The 19,196-nt window shown below is 45.9% G+C and overlaps 1 protein-coding gene across 2 annotated transcripts in view; it reads right to left on the bottom strand.

The window, feature by feature from the left end:
- LOC119433494 (uncharacterized) overlaps positions 1 to 10,497 on the bottom strand; it is a 236,057-nt gene extending 225,560 nt beyond the window's left edge. For both annotated transcript variants that reach the window (XM_049659433.1, XM_049659434.1), the window contains exon 1: positions 10,323 to 10,497. The gene's annotated coding sequence lies outside the window, so the exon portion shown is untranslated. The remainder of the gene's footprint in view (positions 1 to 10,322) is intronic.
- Between the last annotated feature and the right edge of the window lie 8,699 nt (positions 10,498 to 19,196).

The raw sequence follows: 19,196 nt of genomic DNA, 5'->3' as shown, positions 1-19,196 counted from the left end.
GAGTGAAAGCGAGTTTAGGCAACCAGATTCACACCACCTTACACCATCGGCCGCAGCACGATGGGCCGCTGCGCGGTCGGCTTCTAGTCGCATTCGCGTCCCTTCGCGCCGTTGAGCGCGCCGGCGCTCCTTGAAGGCGCGCTCTTCCTCTTCGGAGCGAGCGACACGGGTCTCACCCATACCAAGTCCAAGCAGCAACTGATGACGTCGCTAGGGAAATAGCTATGTCAAGTTGGAATGAGACACAGCTATTGGTTGGTAGACTATTACGTTTTATCACTGACGTTTCGACACGCATCGTCATAGACTAGCGTTTGGGCAACAGCTAGTGTTCATCGCTCCTGCGCATTGTTTTTGTCTCTTTGGGTCCCACAAGTGGCAAGCTAGGGTAGTTCAAGGGCGCGTTACAGGCCCCCGAGCCCACAGGGGTATGTGCCATTGAGCTTGGATTGGACCCTTTCTGCACTATCACCAGGATCGGCCCACTTTTTTCTCAATCTTGTTCTACGCGTCGTTTTGTCCGCGGACTCGATCCGCCAGAGCCTAGCCATGTACAGCTTCGCTGCAAAAAGCAAAAGCAGCATTCATACGTGAAAGTTACCATGGATAACAAGAAATGTACGTTTTTTTTTCTTGGTCCGTGATACTCAGCAATGCCACCACAGGCCGTAACTGCGGTTCAGCTTAACCTTGTTAGCAAACCCTTGGAACTAGGGTATAACCAGAGCCATTTGGACGACTTAACGGCAAATGGCCGACCATTTCTCAATCAAAGACGGCGCACGTCTGTTAGCTCCCAAAAGACAACACGCAAGAGATGACACGAACCCGAAGCAGGCTTTAGCAGACGACGACGCTAGTGTAGAAATCCAGAAGTCTCAAAGAAATCACGGGTATTGGCTTTTATGCACGAACGAACAGTTCCCTATCTTGTTGGTCGGAGTTTCACGACGTTAAAGAGAAAACATCGCGACGGATCCAAAAGTTACGCAATGAGCTGCCGTCAACCAAGCGGACGCAGAACCGTCGCCGAAGAGAGGCAGCGGGTATACTTTCGCCGAAAGTTATTCCGCTTCCTCAAGCGAGAAACTTTCTTATTAGCGCCATCTTGGTTTCTCCATTCAAGTACTGAACGCCGGGCAACGATCACTTTTTTCGCTTCCTGACGACGTTCTCTTTGAATCATCTGTCCAGCGAATACAGTTCATTCTTTCGACGCTTTCACGCGTATGATGCGCAGGATCGACTGAATACTTTTTTTCTCAAGTGCATTCGGGCTTGCTAACAGGGAACGCAGTTTCTTGTACCATCGACAGTCTTCTTTTGCGAATCAGTGAGCTCGCTGAGCCGGAATATATATATCAAATAAAATGTCAGATGGGGAGCGTAGGCGGGAAGCAAGAAACAAAGCTGACGCCAAAAGTCGTGAAGGTGTTCGCCAAAACGTCCACAGTTTAGCACAGACGTTATGTGCTAGAAGACTAGTCAGGTGACCGTTGACGTCACCTTTCTTCTCCAGCATTCGCGACAATCGTGTATTGTGAACCAAATAAATAAATTTTAAAAATAAATAAAAAGAAGGCATTACTGTGGGGGTATTCTGTAATGGTCCACTTAGTGCACTGCCCATTTCGGCCGCCGCTGATTGGCTGGAGCTGTACTAGTCAAAAGAGGACTGGCCGGGAGCGCCAGTCTCCTTCTCGCTGATAAACCAGCAGCCAATCGGCACTGCAGGAGCAGCTCAAATGGACAGTCGACTAGGCGGACACTTACAGAACACACCCCCTGGTCTAGAGCTTCAAGTACGGTAAACTTGTTTCCAACAAGGACGAAAAATTAAGTGCTTGCGGCCCACGCCAAGCAACAGCTTGTGCGTCCACTGAACCGAAAGAAAGCTAGATGGATAATTTCCAACTTGCGTAACTTTTCCAAGGAGCTTTTTTTCTTTCTCGCTCCTTAATGGTTTATTCCTTTCTTTTTCTGTTTATTTTCTTCTTTTTTCTTTCTCATAGGAAAGTTCAGAACACTTTCACGTTGTTACACATGCTAAGACCACACCAAGGCACATTTCCTACAGTGAACATTAAACACAGATATACGCGCGATGATAACGCTGAGCTAGCTTTCGCCGAATGGCCGATCTACACTTTTCCTCAAGAGTTTCACAAAACTAAAAACCGAATCTCTCGACAGTAACATGATGCGTAGTTTTCGTAGCAATAACTGGCATAGCATGTTTGCGACTTTCGGAGCGCGCTTAACCGTACTGTAAACATCTGTAACATGCGTTACTATAACCACCTGTTATCACTTCTAGGCATTACATGAGCCGCCGCACCCCCCTCACTCCCTTCCCTTAATTTCAACTAGAATATCAGTTACGCTTGTTTTCTCTCAAACGCATACCACCGTCTTCATGTCAAACTTGCGCCTGAAATTTTTTTTTCTTTTTTTTTTTCTGTTTCGTCACTTCTCGCGTAGTCCTTTTGGCAACAACACTTCACGCGTAATTCTTATTGCTACAATGTTGCGCATGGCTTCTCAGCTACCCGTGTGCGCTATCTAATCCGTACTGCCATCTTACTACATATCTGAAATGTTAATACGCCTGCCATTTCCATCGCTTGCTGCGCAGTCCTCTCACTTATAATCGCACGTAAGTAAGCAGTACTGCCAATGTACTGCTGACAGTTGTAGCGAAGTTACCGTTGTCACGAAACAACTGCGCTTCCGTCGTGGTTTCGTTTGAACAACAAACCCATCGCGCCGCCACCATATTGCCAGCGACGGTTTCAACCGCGTAGTCCTACGCCTACTCCGTACTACTCCGCAACGCACTACTCCGCAACGAAGGCACGACCTACATCCGCGCCCGCCACTGGCCGTGAAACAAAACTTCCTGTGTCCTTTTGTCTTCCTCGTTTCAACGCACGTGTCACGCGGGGAATATTCTGTTTCTAGACGAGAAACAAGGCATAACCTCGCCACCTCACTGCTTTTTTGTTTTTGTTTCCCGAAGCTTCGTTTTCCGCGCACCCGCATGTGTTGCACTGCAGCAGGAAAAAAGTAACAGGAAATGCAACGCCGCAGCGCCAAGGTAAGCTACAAACAAACAAAACGCGCCAATATGTACTATCACAACTGTCTATCCGCGTACACCAGATTGATTGATTCGGTCTTATCGACTCGAAGCAACACAGGGGATACGAGAGACACCTCAATTAATTCGTGTGCGCCTGGCCGGCGTATCAAAGTTCCTAACGGTGAGGCGACGATATTACATATCGCGACGTTTACACACGACAAGAGCAACACAACGGCCAGCGTGGCCTTTCGAACCCCCCATTGAACAACCATGGCTCGTGGGACCTTACGCGATACTGATTCATCATCACCCGTTCCGTATGTATTTCGCACAACTCTTCCTGTTTTGGAGACAACAGGATGCAGCACGCCACAGCCAGCTGATTTGCACGAAAAAAAAAAGCACATTCACCGCGGACCGCTCGCCGCCGATTGAATAAAGCGGCACCCTTTGCGGAAATTTTGGCACAAAAGCTCTCGCCTAATACAGGCCTGTCAAAGCGGCCCTGTGGTCGACAAACAGGGACCGAGTGGAGGGGGGGTGACGGTAGATGTATGGAGCGACGCCTAACGGCAGACACGCAGCTCATACCGAAGAAGGGGTTGGCTCACTACCTAGAACTCGCATCATTCCAGTTCAGAGGGCGCACGCAAGTGGCTTCTGAATGGAGCGATGGGGGGGAGAGGAAGGAGGGGGTGAAATGATGGGGCGCGCACACATTTTGACCCGGAGGGCTGTTTCCCGCCAACGCGATACCACAACACCTGCGGCAGACTTCCAGTATAGCCCGACAGGTGCCACGGATTCCCGCTTTCCTTTCGCCACGCCGTCCAAACGAAACGCGAGCTCGCAGACTGTACACGAGCTGAAAACAGACACGCACCATACGCGGACAATGTTCTCCTTTCGTTCGTTTCATGACGCTAGAGCCCGGCAATAGTTTAAGCCGCACCGCGTTGTTCCGCACCAGGCTAATCCTCTGCCGTCTTCTGCACAGACTTCAGAGCCTTGGGCCTAAAAGTGGCGCGTACACGTCGTTACGTGCGACTACTGCGAAGCACCCAGTCTTTAGACTGTGAGCTGCGCGGATGAATCTACAAAGCCACGTGCTATGTGACTGCCTTCAATACTTTGGAGATCGACAGAGGTTGACTGATGCTCTTGCCAGTATACAGCCGACCGTTGTCAGAGGTCGCTTTATTGGGCTCTTGGAGTCACTAAATCTAGTTTTCAGCCATCCACGCCTTACTTGACTTTTTTTTTTTTTTTAAGTACGCGCTTGAGCTCTAGACTATGAGTAGACTCGTTCGCTGTGTGTTCTGCCTCTTCCCTCTGTCCTCAATGTCACCCATCTTGTACCTCTGTCTTTCTCTCTTTCCCTTCCGTCAGCGCAGGGCAGCTGGCTATATAGAGGAATAATCGTATGAAGCCAACAGACAATGAAATCAAGGAAAGCATAAGGTAAATTACTTCTTTTATCGGAATATAAAAATGATAATGTAAAGGGAAAATACACGAAAGAAATAATGCAGGTACAACGCACACGTGGAGTCAAAATCGAGTGTAAAGTGTTATGCACAGCTGGCACCAGACCTTAATTGCATTATGATCAATTACAGCAATATTTCTTCACTTCTGGTAAAAAATCTTATACAGGGCTTAAAAATATTCATCTGCAGCACCTCAGTTTCCACAAGACTATATGCAATAATAAAAAAATAGAGACACAAGGTACACAGAGCTGTGTACCGCATTCTAAGAACCATTTCATCATGGAGTAACTGCAAACAAGCAACAGCATGAAAAGAGGCACCGACCACCAGCCTTACGCTATTCCTAACACTCGCCCACTTTTCAAAAACACAGGCTTTTTGTGTTTGAAAAATGTAAGTGCAGGCACATTAGAGTGAACTTCACATGCCAAAGAAAGCCTGAGGGAGAACTTAGTGATGGTTCCCTGTCAACTTTATTTCTTCATGCAGTTCAACCAAATCAGAAAGTATTCCCCAACAGGAGAATTCTGCACCAGTATTTCAATTTGGTGCCTGTAGCCTTTCCTAAGTAAGTTAAAGCAAAATCCTTTTTGAAGATTAGTTCTCGGATTTACTCCGAACCTCTTGAATCCTCTCTTTCCCTACCTCCATACTATGTTACAAGTAGAGAAACAAATATATGTTTACAGACTAGTTAAATAGTATAGCGCAACAGTCAAGACAGCAGACCGCCTAACCTAAACGCCTTCTCCCTCACAATGGTTAGCATCGTTGTCGCTGGACTCGCAGCACTGTATGACATGTAGGTTTAAAAGTATGGAACATGAAAGAATGACATGCAACCTTTAATGGCACCATTACATGGAATCTTATATTTGAAACCTTATAACGGAACTAAGGCTTAGGCCAAAACTCCCCACAAACCCACCATCTTTCTCAGGTCAAACTAATCGATTACGGCAAGCAATCTTTAAAGTTACGTCATGCAAAGGCATGGTAACTTTAGGTGACGGCAAAAAGAAGTGAAATAAACTGTCATGACTTATAAGCACAAAAGACAGCTGCAAGCTCAATAGTTTCTGCCACAGAGCTTCCTTAAATGTACTCATTTCAAGTTATTCCACCATTGTGATAAGCTGAATGTACACGTGCCGCAAACTTTAATGGCCCCATTAAGCCATGCCAACTGCCAGATACGAAGCCTTGACCACGGGCGGTGCTAAACGTAGCCACATGCATCAAGTAGCCAAAGCTCTTTCCTCAAGGTCCCCTTCACGCAAAACAAAGGACACCAACCAGTCAGCAAGAACACTTGGCTGCAAAGGCAAATGGCCATTTCGTGCAACTCGCAAGCTTCCTCCTTGGCTAAGCACTCAAACAGTCGCTCGTCTTAATTACATTGACGTCATGTGCTCCTGCTGTAGGCTGTGAAACGCTAGCCCGAGTTTTATTATTCTACTCAAACATGTGGACTGTCCCACAATGCGCCGTTTTTCTATACGAGCCGCATATTAACATTCAAGCCACAGAACAAAAGACTCCTTACGTGAAGTTCAACAACACATTCCCTTTCTAGAACATAAATTAATCTTGCAGTAACTGCTACTGCCAGAAGTGGTTGAGAATGCGTGCAATTTCTCCTCCTCTGCCAGGACAGAAGCAGTTGAATAAACAGATGTGTAAGTGTCAAGAAGCTGGATGCAAGCAGTGCTGGCAATGGCTACCTACTACCTATCTCTACACATTAATGCTCTCCTCATTCAAGACTAACATAATGGTAACTGCAAGATGGAAGACTTTAGAATACTTACTGCAAATTAGCAGCTGCCATCTTTGTCTGGCAACGTAGTTCAATATTGTTAGTAGTAGTAATTTGGTGAGAGGGTGGCAGTGTGACACTGTTTTCGTTCAATTTCGACGGCACCCTTACATGTGCATAACTTCTTAGCTTGCTTTTTGATCACAGAGAAGCTGGCAACAACATTGGACCTGTTTGGCTTTGATGCCCCTTTTGTCAATAAATCATTGACACCTCGACAACAATATCGATTCCAAGAGCTCATCAAAAGGCCCAAACATCCCAACCTGTGCACAAGAACAATGCTGGCGACAACATCCAATATGGCCGGAGAAGCAGAAATAGATGTGTAATATGAGTAGAAGCACCATCATCATCATCAGCCTATATTCATGTCTATATTTATGTCTATGCCTATATTTATCCGGCAGCACTGCAGGACGAAGGCCTCTCCCTGCGATCTCCAATCACCCCTGTCTTGCACTAGCTGATTCCAACCAGTGCCTGCAAATTTCCTAATTTAATCACCACACCTAGTTTGCTGCCGTGCTCGGCTGTGCTTCCATTCCCTTGGCACCCATTCTGTAAATCTAATGCGTAGAAGCACCTTACATGGCATTAAAGTATTAGAGTGGACCAACCAACGTAATCATACAAATACCTTTACTATGGTAATTCTCTCTCAGGTGCAATTAGTATTGTGCGGTTCCTGTAAAGAAACAAGGATGTGCTCCTCGGTATATACATCCCTTTCATGTGCTAATTTTATGTCTGTTGAAAAATTTTGTTTCAACACATTTCTTGCATCTTAAGCGTTTTTGAAATGGGAAGCAGCATTAAGAACCTTGCATTTTTTTATAACACTTGTGTCTGTCCATAAATGTGGACTCCATATCTGAACTGTAAAATGTACTTGAGGTTCCTGCACCTCACGTGCAATTGTGACGTGCAATCATGCTTCAAAAGTTGCCTGCTACAAATCACTGCTGCGAGAAACAGCAAAAAAGAAGAAAACTACAGATGACATAGTGCATGTAAGAATTTTTTTATTGTTATTTTCATTATGGCTTCTGATTTTGAGGCCAATTTTGACGTATCGAATTGCAGATGCAGAACCTGAAGGGGATTAGTGGTAAGGCTTACAGTGCTACAAAAATCTTGAGATCTGTGCCACACGGGCACAAAAAATGCCATTTGTTCATTAATGCCTTAAGTTTCCTAATTAAATTTTTTTCGGCAGAGTTGCCACACATCCAAATTTCATTACATTTGATGCAGTGACGTCGATGACAGCATCTTCTGAAGTGAGCATTTAAAATGGCATAAGGTAAGGTAAGGTAAGGTACTAAATAAAAATAAATGCATTTACAAGTTTAATTTCCCTTCAGGAATACCGAAATTTAAAAACAAGCATACTATGGTGCCGTTAACTTGAGTTTGTAGCTGTCTTTTACGTTTCAACCAACCATAGCAACTTTGGCCATTATATGTTGAATCCAAAGCCCAAAAGCGAAATGGCGCCTGCCCCATCGAAGCCATTCCAACGCCGACATGAGGAAGTTCACTGAATACAACTCCTTGCAGGAGCGTTGTACTGGAAAGTTACAAATATTATTTTTTGCATGGTAGAAGCTGTTTCAAATGCTTCGATTATATTGCACTCGACATGCTATGGCGTCGAGAGTATGCATTGCTCAGTCAAATGAGTTCTGGCGAACGCATTAGATAACGAATGACATTAAGGCAAATGGCATTAGGTTTTTACATGTGGCATCAGGCAAATGGCATTAAAATTTAAGGCATTAACAAGTTAATGCCATTTGCTGCGCTCGTGTGACACAGGTATAAAGTCATGGCGTGCCAGCGTTGAACAGTGGTTGTACCTCACTAGAATAAGCAGCATTGAACTGCCATGGCATGCACTGTTCAAGTACGCTCGAGAAGCTAGTGCGGGAATTTACACACAAATAATGACTGCTCCCTTCCTACCAATCGAGAAAATCAACAGGCAGGTTATCACAGGCAATATCAATGTCGTGAACATCGCAATCGGGCGCTCTATCAATGAACACTCATTGTTTTGACTGGTTGTGCATACCTAATTGAGAGGACAAGAACAAGCAATCTTGAGTGAGCACTGTGACCTGCCTGACATAAACAACAATGCCAACGCCAAAATAAAGTTTAAGTAGTAGTTGTATCCGCTGTGCATGTTTCCGCCTGCCCAGATCTGGGCTCAATGACTGTTATAGAAGGAGATTATTCCAGTTACTCCTATCAGAGCTCATAAGATATGTACACATGTAACAGACACCGTACATCAGTTGAGGTGATGAGAACTGACTTGAGTAGCCCAACTGAAAATACCCCCCCACCACACACACACACACACACACACACACACACACACACACACACACACACACACACACACACACACACACCTCCACTCGATGTAAAAAGATAACCACAGGCCTCTTCAGCGCTTATCTTGGCCCTTACGCTCGAGTGCTTCTCGAAATGGTCACCATTCTATAGCAGTCGATTTGTATGTAATCTTGTCTAGCTGGCGTCTGCGGCCTGCGCCGGGAATCAAAACACACAAAACGATGATAACTCAATAGCACGCGCCGGTCCATTCAAGTTAGGAGTGGAGAAGAAAGTAGGTTGTACTAGAGAAGCACCCTAGAAGAAAGTCCCCCTCCTGGGGCGAGGTAACAATGCCCCGCTAGACGTAAAAGCGTTACGCAAGACCGATCGCTTGTCGCCGACGCTACACAATGCCCCAAAGGCCGAACTCCGCGCGACCGCGAATCACCCGACGTTGACATACTGTAGCCGACAATTGGACACGGAACACAAAGCGAGCGCCCACTTTTGTGGCGCATCAATCACGCAGGAAGTACCGTTTGTGTTGTTGGATATGGGCTGCGTTGCGTGTAAGCACCTTACCGTAGCACAGGCATGTCGTAGCACCGCGTACGGTTCCTAAACAACAATTCAAGGCCCTTACAGGGCCGTTATTCACGAGGTGGCCGCGAAGAAAGTCTACCGTTCCTGAACGACCGCATCTGTGACCTCACAACGCATGGACGTCGTCGCGTTGTTTAAGCGGACGTAATAATGCTTTTTCTAGATTAAGGCACCGAAGTTTCGCATGGGTTATGACGGTCGTATTGACGGTCTGCTCCCAATTAAAATCTGACAAGTCGAGGTTTTTTTGACGTGCTCCGATATCTCCATGCGCAGTTAATTCAGCATTCCGCCCCCATCATGGCTGTGCGAGTATGTGTTGGGTTAATACGAAGATTAATGTTATCAAAAACTACCTGCCCAGCGCATCTGGTTCTTTTGAAATGGACACTTTTCGTCGACGCTGAAAAGCTTATTCTTGTTGGGTTAAACAGACGGTACAAAGCGTGAGCGACCGTGTGAAAGACCGCGCACAGGAGACTGACGGCGGAGTCTAGTGTGAGCTCACCAAGAAAACGAACAAGGTGAACGTTCGGGGCTCGTATGACACTGCCTTAAAAGTTGAGAGAATTGTTCTCATCAAACATCACGTTTTGTACTAAAAGAACAGGACGCGACAAATGCCAACAGTGCCCGCCTGAGGAAAAACCAAAACTCTCTCGCAAGGGGTGCACTTCGCCGAAACATCGCATTGCCTCCCCCATCAATGACAGGTCGTATTTAATCAACAGCGCGGCCGAAGGAGTGTACGAGATGCGCTGGCACTGGGTCGAAACTTCAGCCCCAACAAGGTCGGCGACTTTCAACACACGTAAATACCAGGACCACGGCCACTTCAGACCGCGAAGGAAATGCCGAGATCGACATTAGGCCTAGGCGAGTCCCTCGCATCCCATGGCGCGAGCAAGTGCAACGCGAGAGTGCTCTCGAGTGAAAGCGCGCGGATCATAAACAAGCAGCCGAACCAACTCACCGATCGCGGTTCGGTCAGTACTCCTCGGGCACAGAGTTGGCACCGTGGGTCAATTCAGTTCACAACACACGCAATAAATATTGACGGCGCACATTTCCTGGGCACACAGACAAGCAAACGGGGTTTTCTTTAGCTCAACGCCGGAGCCATTTCCAAGAACCCACCACGAAAGTAGTGAAAGCTACCCGGCGACGTCACGTACCCTCGGCGCCATGTGTCTAACGGCAACATTGCCGAGCGCCGCGATGGTGGCGCCATCTATGGATTGTGGCTAAAACGAATGAAAGGCGTTGACCCTGACGCAGGGGTGAAATCCTGTCGAGATGGTGATAGCAGTTGCAGTTGCAGTACGGTTGCACTGCTCCATATCAACTGCAATAATTTGGTATGTGGCGCAGCTTGTTCAGCGCTGTTACTTATGGAGAGGTCGAGTTCAGCTTCTTGCTTGATTTCTTGATTGGTTCGTCCTTTAATCGCGAAATATTGTTTGGTGCGCGTGAAGATCATTGCAAAAAAAAAAAGTCTAGAAAGGCAACTGATATCTCGAGGCATAGGTTTCGGCTGTACAATCGAATGAAAAGGAGAGAAGGGGCGAAAGGATCGCGCGCTCCTTTTTTCAACTACTATATAGTAAAAGTTCTGTACTGTGCAAACGCAGCGTGATCGTTTCGCGGTCGATGTGTGGTCGGCCGCAAAACAGCGAACTGCATGGTGTACGTACTAGCGCGCCTTCTTTCGGGCCAACACGCAAGCCCCCGCATTCTCACACGCGCACGTACCCGTTGAATGATACAAATTGCGCTTGATAGTTCCCAGAAACGTGTCTGCGGGCGCTTTCCGAAAGTCCCCAATGAGCGTTTACCAAAGCACCAGCTCGTAGCACTCCATACCGCGTGATCGTGGCGAGAAAATCTGCGTAGGGTTGCGCCCCGAGAAAGAAAGAAAGAAAGAAAGAAAGGCTGGGACGCCTTTGGAGAAACTTCGCATGAACTGTCACTCGCGCGTACGCATCGATATTGCGTTGCATATTATTGTGGTTGGCGTCGACTTCATAGTGTCAGCCGGTCAGATATATACCCGATAGATTCTTTATGCGCGTCTTATATACACCGGTAAGATTAATGCCAGTGCGCGGCAAATATCGTCCGACGACGCAACTTTCTCTCGCTCGATGATCGGGGTGTCACGAAAGTGACGTGCGCGCGGCGACGAAAGGACAGGGCCTGCGTCGCGTCACAGTCGTGGAATCGCGCTCACGACAGATTCCCGCGAATGAAAACCGCCATACATCACGAGCTGAGACGGAAGTGTGTACACTGTCTGGGCGCAGCTCGAAAGAAGCCATCTGGGCGCGCTTCACAGAAGCCATTCGACGCCCGCGCTGGCTCCGAGCGGCGCGGGTCATCGTGTGAGGAACGGAGGCGCCCACGAGCACGCGTTTTGCGTGAGGCCTAAGGGCGAAATTTTTATTTGATATCAGAAGACGGACGTAAATTAATACAGGTACGAGGTGTGTTCAAAAATTATTAAATCTATTGGTCGGCATGCAGTGGCAGATTTATTGTTTAGGAGGTACAATACCTTAATCCCCTTCAAAGTAGTCTCCTTGGTAGTGTACGTGCTTCCCCCCTACATTTTTTAAGGAGGGACTCGCCCGCTCACCCCCTTTAGGCAGGTCAAATGTAGCACTGTGGCATCCATTCGACAAGCGCTGGAGGTGATTTTATTACCAGTAGTGCCTCGTGCGGGGCAATTCTAACACTCCATTTTTTCAATGAATGATTTAATCGCGATTGATCGGTTGCTGTCGCGTGAGCAAAAACAGGAAAGTAGGTATTGTCGTACTGCTGCATGCATTTCCCCGAGGCGCTGCACATGACGGTCACCACCCTTGTTCGACTAAGATTCTTGGCAAAGCGTACTGTTTCATGAGCTACCTGCTCATGAAGTAGTGAAAGTTCACCTTCGTTTGGTTACTTTTCATTCGTTTAGTTGATCATTATGAGTGCTGTGTTATACCAGAGACGGGGGCATTTTGTTCACTTTTAGTAGGTGTGAAACAATAAAATATATTGTTGTTGTGCCTGAGGTTGTCAATGAAACAAGGCGGCTAATGTTCTCTGTTGCAACTGGACTTATTTGCTTTGAGTTCACATATCTTTAACCATTTACCTCCCGAGTTATCTTTGAAAAAAAAAATGTTTCCAAAATGATCGACATCTTTTTTTATGTGCTTGATTGAATCGGGACATTACATAAATGCCCGAATGCACTCAGATTAATATATATTTACTTGCAGAATACCCATAAAAATGTGCTTATCCTAGAGCAATACTAATTGAAGAAAGGTTGGACACTGTAGGCTACTCAAGCAAAATCGAGCGTGGAAAGTGCTTGAGAAAGTATCCATCTAGCGGAGAGCTTCCCGTTCGCTAACAGACAGTATAACTCATCAGAGATATTGTTTCGGTACCTGCGTCATACATACCTCATACAAAGCTGCGTGGTTTCATTCTTGATTTGCGTTATAAGCCTTGCGGCAAATCTCACAATAAAGAGAACAGAATAAGTAATCATCATCATCAGTCTATATTTATGTCCACTGCAGGACGAAGTCCTCTCCCTGCGATCTCCAATTACCCCTGTCTTGCGCTAGCGTATTCAAACTTGCGCCTGCGAATTTCCTAACTTCATCATCCCACGTGGTTTTCTGCCGTCCTCGACTGCGCTTCCCTTCTCTTGGTATCCATTCTGTAACCCTAATGGTCCACCGGTTATCCATCCTACGCATTACATGGCCTGCCCAGCTCCATTTCTTCCGCTTAATGTCAACTAGAATATCGTCTATCCCCGTTTGTTCTCTGATATCCATACCGCTCTCTTCCTGTCTCTTAACGTTACTCCTAAGATTTTTCGTTCCATCGCTCTTTGTGCGGTCCTTAACTTGTTCTCGAGCAAGAATTCAGGATCGCCAGTCAGCATCTAGAGTCTGTAAAGGAATACCTTTATCTAGGTCAATTAATCACAGGGGACCCTGATCATGAGAAAGAAATTTAGAGAAGAATAAGGTTGGGTTGGAGTGCATACGGCAGGCATTGCCAAATCCTGACCGGGAGCTTACCACTGTCGTTGAAAAGAAAAGGGAATCAGTAAGAGCGATTAATTGAGGAACTGAGCCGCGAGCAGCCTACTGTGCGGGAAACAACGCCAAAACCTGTTCGGTCGCTCGGCGTTGCAGGGCACCGCGTGGTGAGGCGCTCAAACTTGCTTTGAATGTGCCGCCACTTCTTACGCAAGCAGTCACGTGGCCGTTGTTACACGTTGCACGTGAATTCGTGCGCAGGCTGTGCCCATGCATGCGAAAAATTCTTTTACAGCCCCTTTTTAGTCGTCGCATTCGGTAAATATTACAAAACCACTGGGCCGGCATGTGTCCTACATAAAAAAGGAAAAGAAACAAAACTGGACAGGTGGGTATAGAAGCCGCTACCTTTGCCCAAGTAGACGGCCGGGGGATGTGGCGTGCCCCTGTAATCCAGCTTCTTGGAGGCCGGGTCTCGAGGACGGGCTGAAGCCGGGAGTCCTGCACCGCGGCCGAGCATGTCGACGGGACGTCCGCGCTAAGCGGGGCGTCGATATGGTGACCCCGGGTGAACCCGGTGGTGCACCAGGTCGCCTAAGGAGGAGCGAACCGGCCCAGGGCGGAGACGCAGCAGGCAGAAGCTCCCGCGCTCTGCGGTAGCGGGATAGCGGCCCGGAATGGTCGCCGCGGTGTAGCCCGGACGTCAGTGCCGGACCTGGATCCATTTTTTCCCTCTTTTTTTTTTTTTCGGTCACTTGTCTTTTTATATTTCGGTACCATTATTGTGCTTCTTTTCCAAAACCCTCTAACTACAAATCAATAGGCTGCCGAGAAAGCTATTAGGATTATTTGCAGTTTTGGCATTCGACTCTCGTGCGCAGTACTGGTCCTCTGCGCACGAGAGTCGAATGCCAAAACTGCAAATAACTGCAGATCATATTTTTATTTTATTTTTCTCATCTGCATCTCGCTTCCTTTTCCTTCTGTTTGTTGACAAATTCACTTTTTACGCTTTCTACTTTATCAGAGTGACAGAGAAAGAGAATTTCATTCGAACCGACACGATTCCAAAAAGAAGGCGCGGAAATTAAGATACGATGACAAGGGAACAACACGAACGACGACTATTAAATTAAAACCCAAATAAGCAACATGAAATGAAGTAAAGCACGAAGGTGTTTCTCCAAGCATTTAAAATTTGTTGAAAAAGAAGTAACTGGTGCTTTGCCTTCGGTCCTCCCACTACAAGCTGCGTCTTCTTAAGATTGACGTCAGCTTTCGTGAGCAAGTGAGGTATTAATGCGGACATCATTCTTGATGTTGTCGGACCCGTCTTCTTTTGACTGACTAACTATCTAACTAAAAATTTTGGCCAATCCCCATGATAGGGCAGTCTATAAACAGCTTAGGTCACAGCTTACGCGCCACTGGTTATGTGACACACGGGTATGTGCCACGGGTATACAGGGTGTTTCAGCCAACACTTTCAAAAATTCGTAAAGGCAGATAGCACAATTCTAGTTCATGAGCTGGTCTACTCGAAGAGGTGGACATTACTTGCACAACAAATTGAAATGCATAATCGAATAATTAACAAAAATTCACTAATTAAGTTTTAAACTAATTACCTGATGGACCTTATTGCAATTTACAAATTGTAGCCGTGGAGTTCACAAGGCGGATCCACTTGGAACGAATTCTCAGGATGACACCAGTTTCGAGATATTAATTCCCAAACTTTGCGGAGAAATGCATTGGCGTTCCAGTTAGGTTCTTAACACAACGTCGCTTTATGCATTGAAGCACGAAATTAACTGGAACGCCAATGCATTTCTCCGCAAAGTTCGGGAATTAATATCTCGAAACTGGTGTCATCATGAGAATTAATTCTAAGTGGATCCGCCTTGCGAATTCTATGGCTACAATTTGTAAATTGCAATATGGGCCATCAGGTAATTAGTTGACAACTTAATTAGTACATTTTTGTTAATTAGTCGATTATGCATTTCAATTTTTTGTGCAAGTAATGTCCGCCGCTTCGAGTAGACCAGCTCAATAACTAGAATTGGGCTATCTGCCACAGGCAACCTTAAATAATTTTTGAAAGTGTTCGCTGAAACGTATGTGCCGCTATTAATACTAATGATCATATCATATATAAAACATAGCATCACCAGTTACACACCCGTGGTAAGATAGATTGCTAATAAAGTGAAAAAAGTGTATAAAGAGCACATTGAACAACAAACACCCGTTCAGGGTACAATAAATTCATTTTCAGCTCAAAAGAATTATATTCGCATACTTAGATAGTAGTTGTAGGTGAGTTGTATACTCGAACTTCGTTAATTAGAAGAAAGTTTCCCTGTGGTCGCGATATGTGCATAGGCAACGCTTCACCCAAGGAAGTCTGACTCCGACCAAGGAGGTTTTAAAGAAAGATCCTGACTCCACCGTGGCCCAGGAAGTCCTCTATAGATGATGACGTGATGCGGTGGCTGGTCTTCAAAGATTTGACCGTTGTACGTATAAGGCTGTAGTTTAAGTTGAGCATGTTCGGATACAGATAACAACAGATAACATGGTCTCGTCCCTTATTTTACACTGCATGCAGTGGGAGTAGAGGGAGTGATTGCCAATTGAATATCTTATTGGAAGTGTTCAAGATGGGCATCCGGAAGAGAGAGTAAGAATGGTGGTTGTTGACGATGATGATGGGGATATATGATGAACCTCTTCCATGGGGCATGACCATAAAAGGGGATAGGCCAAGAATCGTGGCAGGGAGTAGCGTGAAGTAAATACGCTTCTCCTTTTAGTGGTACGAATCAGAGTGATCGTATATTATTAGTCACGAATGCGAATTGTATATTACACATAAATTATTCGTATTTGAAAATGCACTTTTTTGATATTTTCAAATATTAGAAGCTGACCAAATAGTTAACAAAAACCGACTGTTGAAGTCTGGTTACTGTCCATCGTCTGCTAAACAAAGTATTGGAAATCATCAGAAGTGAAACAACAAAGGTTTTCCAAGCAATGCAGAAGCAAAATGAGTAATGCATGCTTTGTTTTCTGTATAATCGCGGAGGCCTACATGACATCCTGTGATTTTCGCTTGCCTGTCATTTAGTGTTTTTGGCGGTTTAGTCATGTATAGCAGTTTTAGTTCTTTGCCCTAGAACCAGTGATATTCTCATGGCAACAGGTCCTTTTACTCGTACATTTGTATTCGGCTAAATAAACGATGGCCGAAAGAAAAGAAGCTGAGGGGGGAACAAATACAATATATATATATATATATATATATATATATATATATAGTATCCCTTCCCCTGTAGACGAAAAGTGGGCGTAAGCGAAGCTTGTCATGTGTTTCTTCGGTGTGCCTCCGAACGAATTGCACTGACGAGTACCACGTTGTTAACGTTGTGCTCGAACCACAACCGGCCACACGCACTGCAGCTGGCTCCGGAGTTTCGGTTGAGAAACTCGCGTTGAAACCTGGCCGTCGCACCGGGGAAGTTGGCGCTAGCATTGCCGAGGCGTGCACCATGCACCGTTGTCGGGTTCCTGGAGGGCTAGACGACGCTGACGTTTGGCCTCAACATCGCGCTCCCCCAACTCGGGGTCGGCGGCTCTTCGCTGACGTTTCGCTTGGGCTTCGGAAGCCCTCACGCTAGAATCGGCACGTCGACGACGAGTCCTTTCCCGAGCGCGTTCATTCTGGATGGATTTCCATGAAATTTCTTCAAAATTAAATCTATCCGTTACATAAGACAGTGAATGGCTCATACCCCCTTTAGCAATGGCTCATACCCCCATAAACGCGGCCTCCCAATTACGACGACAGAAGAGAAGTGAAATTCTACGCTCGAATGATTAGTGGCAACGTAGCCAGCTGTGGAAGCAGACGACGACGACGAACGCGGGAGCAGTGGCACGAGCACGCGCCGGGCACGAGGGCGTGCAGACCTGTGCAGCTCTGAGAGCAGCTGCTGGTGGTGGTGAAAACATTTATTGCCAAATGATTGAAGAAAGGTGGAAAAGCCCCCTTACATGGCGGCGATAATCAGGCGCTGGTCTGTAGCAATGGAGCTGGCCAGGAGAGTCTCCCAGTATGACTCCGCCGTGGTTTGGGATCATACTGGGAGACTCTCCTGGCCAGCTCCACTGCTACAGACCAGCGCCTGATTGGGAGTGTAACCATGAGAGTGTTAGCCTGCGCCACCACTCACAAACCTAACGGTGAAACATCCTTTCTGCCTCAGGCCTCGTTCCACATCCGCCGTTAGGTTTGTGAGTGGTGGCGCTGGCTAACACTCCCAGGGTTAGTTCTAGTTGTAAAAACATAAATACCCCAGAATGTGGATGGGAAAACGGCGCCGCGGTAGCTCATTGGTAAGAGCATCGCACGCGTATGCGAAGACGCGGGATCGTTCCTCACCTGAGGCCAGTTGTTTTTTCATCCATTTTAATTTCTATTTTTTATGATTTCTTTAATTCAATTAGTAAGTACAAGTAATTTCCCCTATGTTGTCCTTGGTGTCATTGTTTGTTGGCTTCTTATGATATGCAAGTAATATGAAAGATGATGTAAATACAGTGGATAAATAAAATTCATCAAATATAAAAATATTGCGCAATCGCCCTCGTGAAAACCCAACATCTCTATCTAAACATTTTTCAAGTCTGCTCAGTAGCACCGGTAGATTGTGAGTTACAGATTGCAAAAGATAATTGATTCTAGGGCACGGTACCAACCACATTTCGCGTTCCCTTGTCGTATGAATACTGGAATGTTCTACGTGGATTAGACACGTTCTTTAGAAATTCGGCAGTTTTTTTTTTTTTCTGCAAAATGAAACTGATGCAAAATACGGTAGTTGTATGAGTGCTCGATATTAACTATCCTGTTTCTCTGAAGTAATTCTTTTGTTGGTTGGAAATCGTTGACAAGGCTTGCGCAGCGTATGGCCATCTTTTTCTGAAAGCAAAAGCCTACTAATATTATTTTTGTTGCTGTGCCCCATATTAATAAACAGTAGTTTAAATGCGATCGAAAGAGTGAATTATAAAGTTGGAAGAGGATTCGAGAGGGGAACATGTGTCCACACCTGAACAAGACGCCAATAGCTGAGGACAACTTTTTTATGATCATGTCGATGTGCGAATTTCACTGCAAATGGTTCAAAAATGTTACGCCTAACACCTTGTGTTCTTGAATTACTTTGATAGGATGGGGCCCCATGGATATTAGATACATTCGATATGAGATACATAACTATTCGTATTCGAAAAAGTTGATATTCGCCCACCTCTAATTACTGCTTTTTCATCTGCCTCTTCCCATTATTATTATTATTATTATTATTATTATTATTATTATTATTATTATTATTATTATTATTATTATTATTATTATTTATTCAATCTCGCTATCAAGTTTCGCGCTCCCGAATCTGGAACATTCATTCTTGTTGGTGGCTCCAGCAAGCGGCTGGTGAGCGAACAAATATTGCCTCCGAAATTACTGACGTAGCACGCCATATCATCGCTGAATCTCGTAAAGTCTAATATCGCCTAACTCCCTTTACTACGTGCGTCTGCTCCGTGATTATCGCCTGTAGACACCTCGCGAGGTATCCAGGTCGTGACCGTGATTCGCGCACAATTGATTTGACGGCGCGATGGTGTTTTGTGACGTTAACTCTTGGAGGCAATGCATTAAACAGATTAGTGCCACTTCACGCCACTGGGTGCCATCGCAGTCCCGCTGGTCGGCGGGA

The sequence above is a fragment of the Dermacentor silvarum genome, chromosome 11 (assembly GCF_013339745.2).
Source record: "Dermacentor silvarum isolate Dsil-2018 chromosome 11, BIME_Dsil_1.4, whole genome shotgun sequence".
NCBI classification, from domain to species: Eukaryota; Metazoa; Arthropoda; class Arachnida; order Ixodida; family Ixodidae; genus Dermacentor; species Dermacentor silvarum.
The sequence above is the reverse complement of the archived record's forward strand: the minus strand, read 5'-3'. Positions and strand labels throughout refer to the sequence as shown.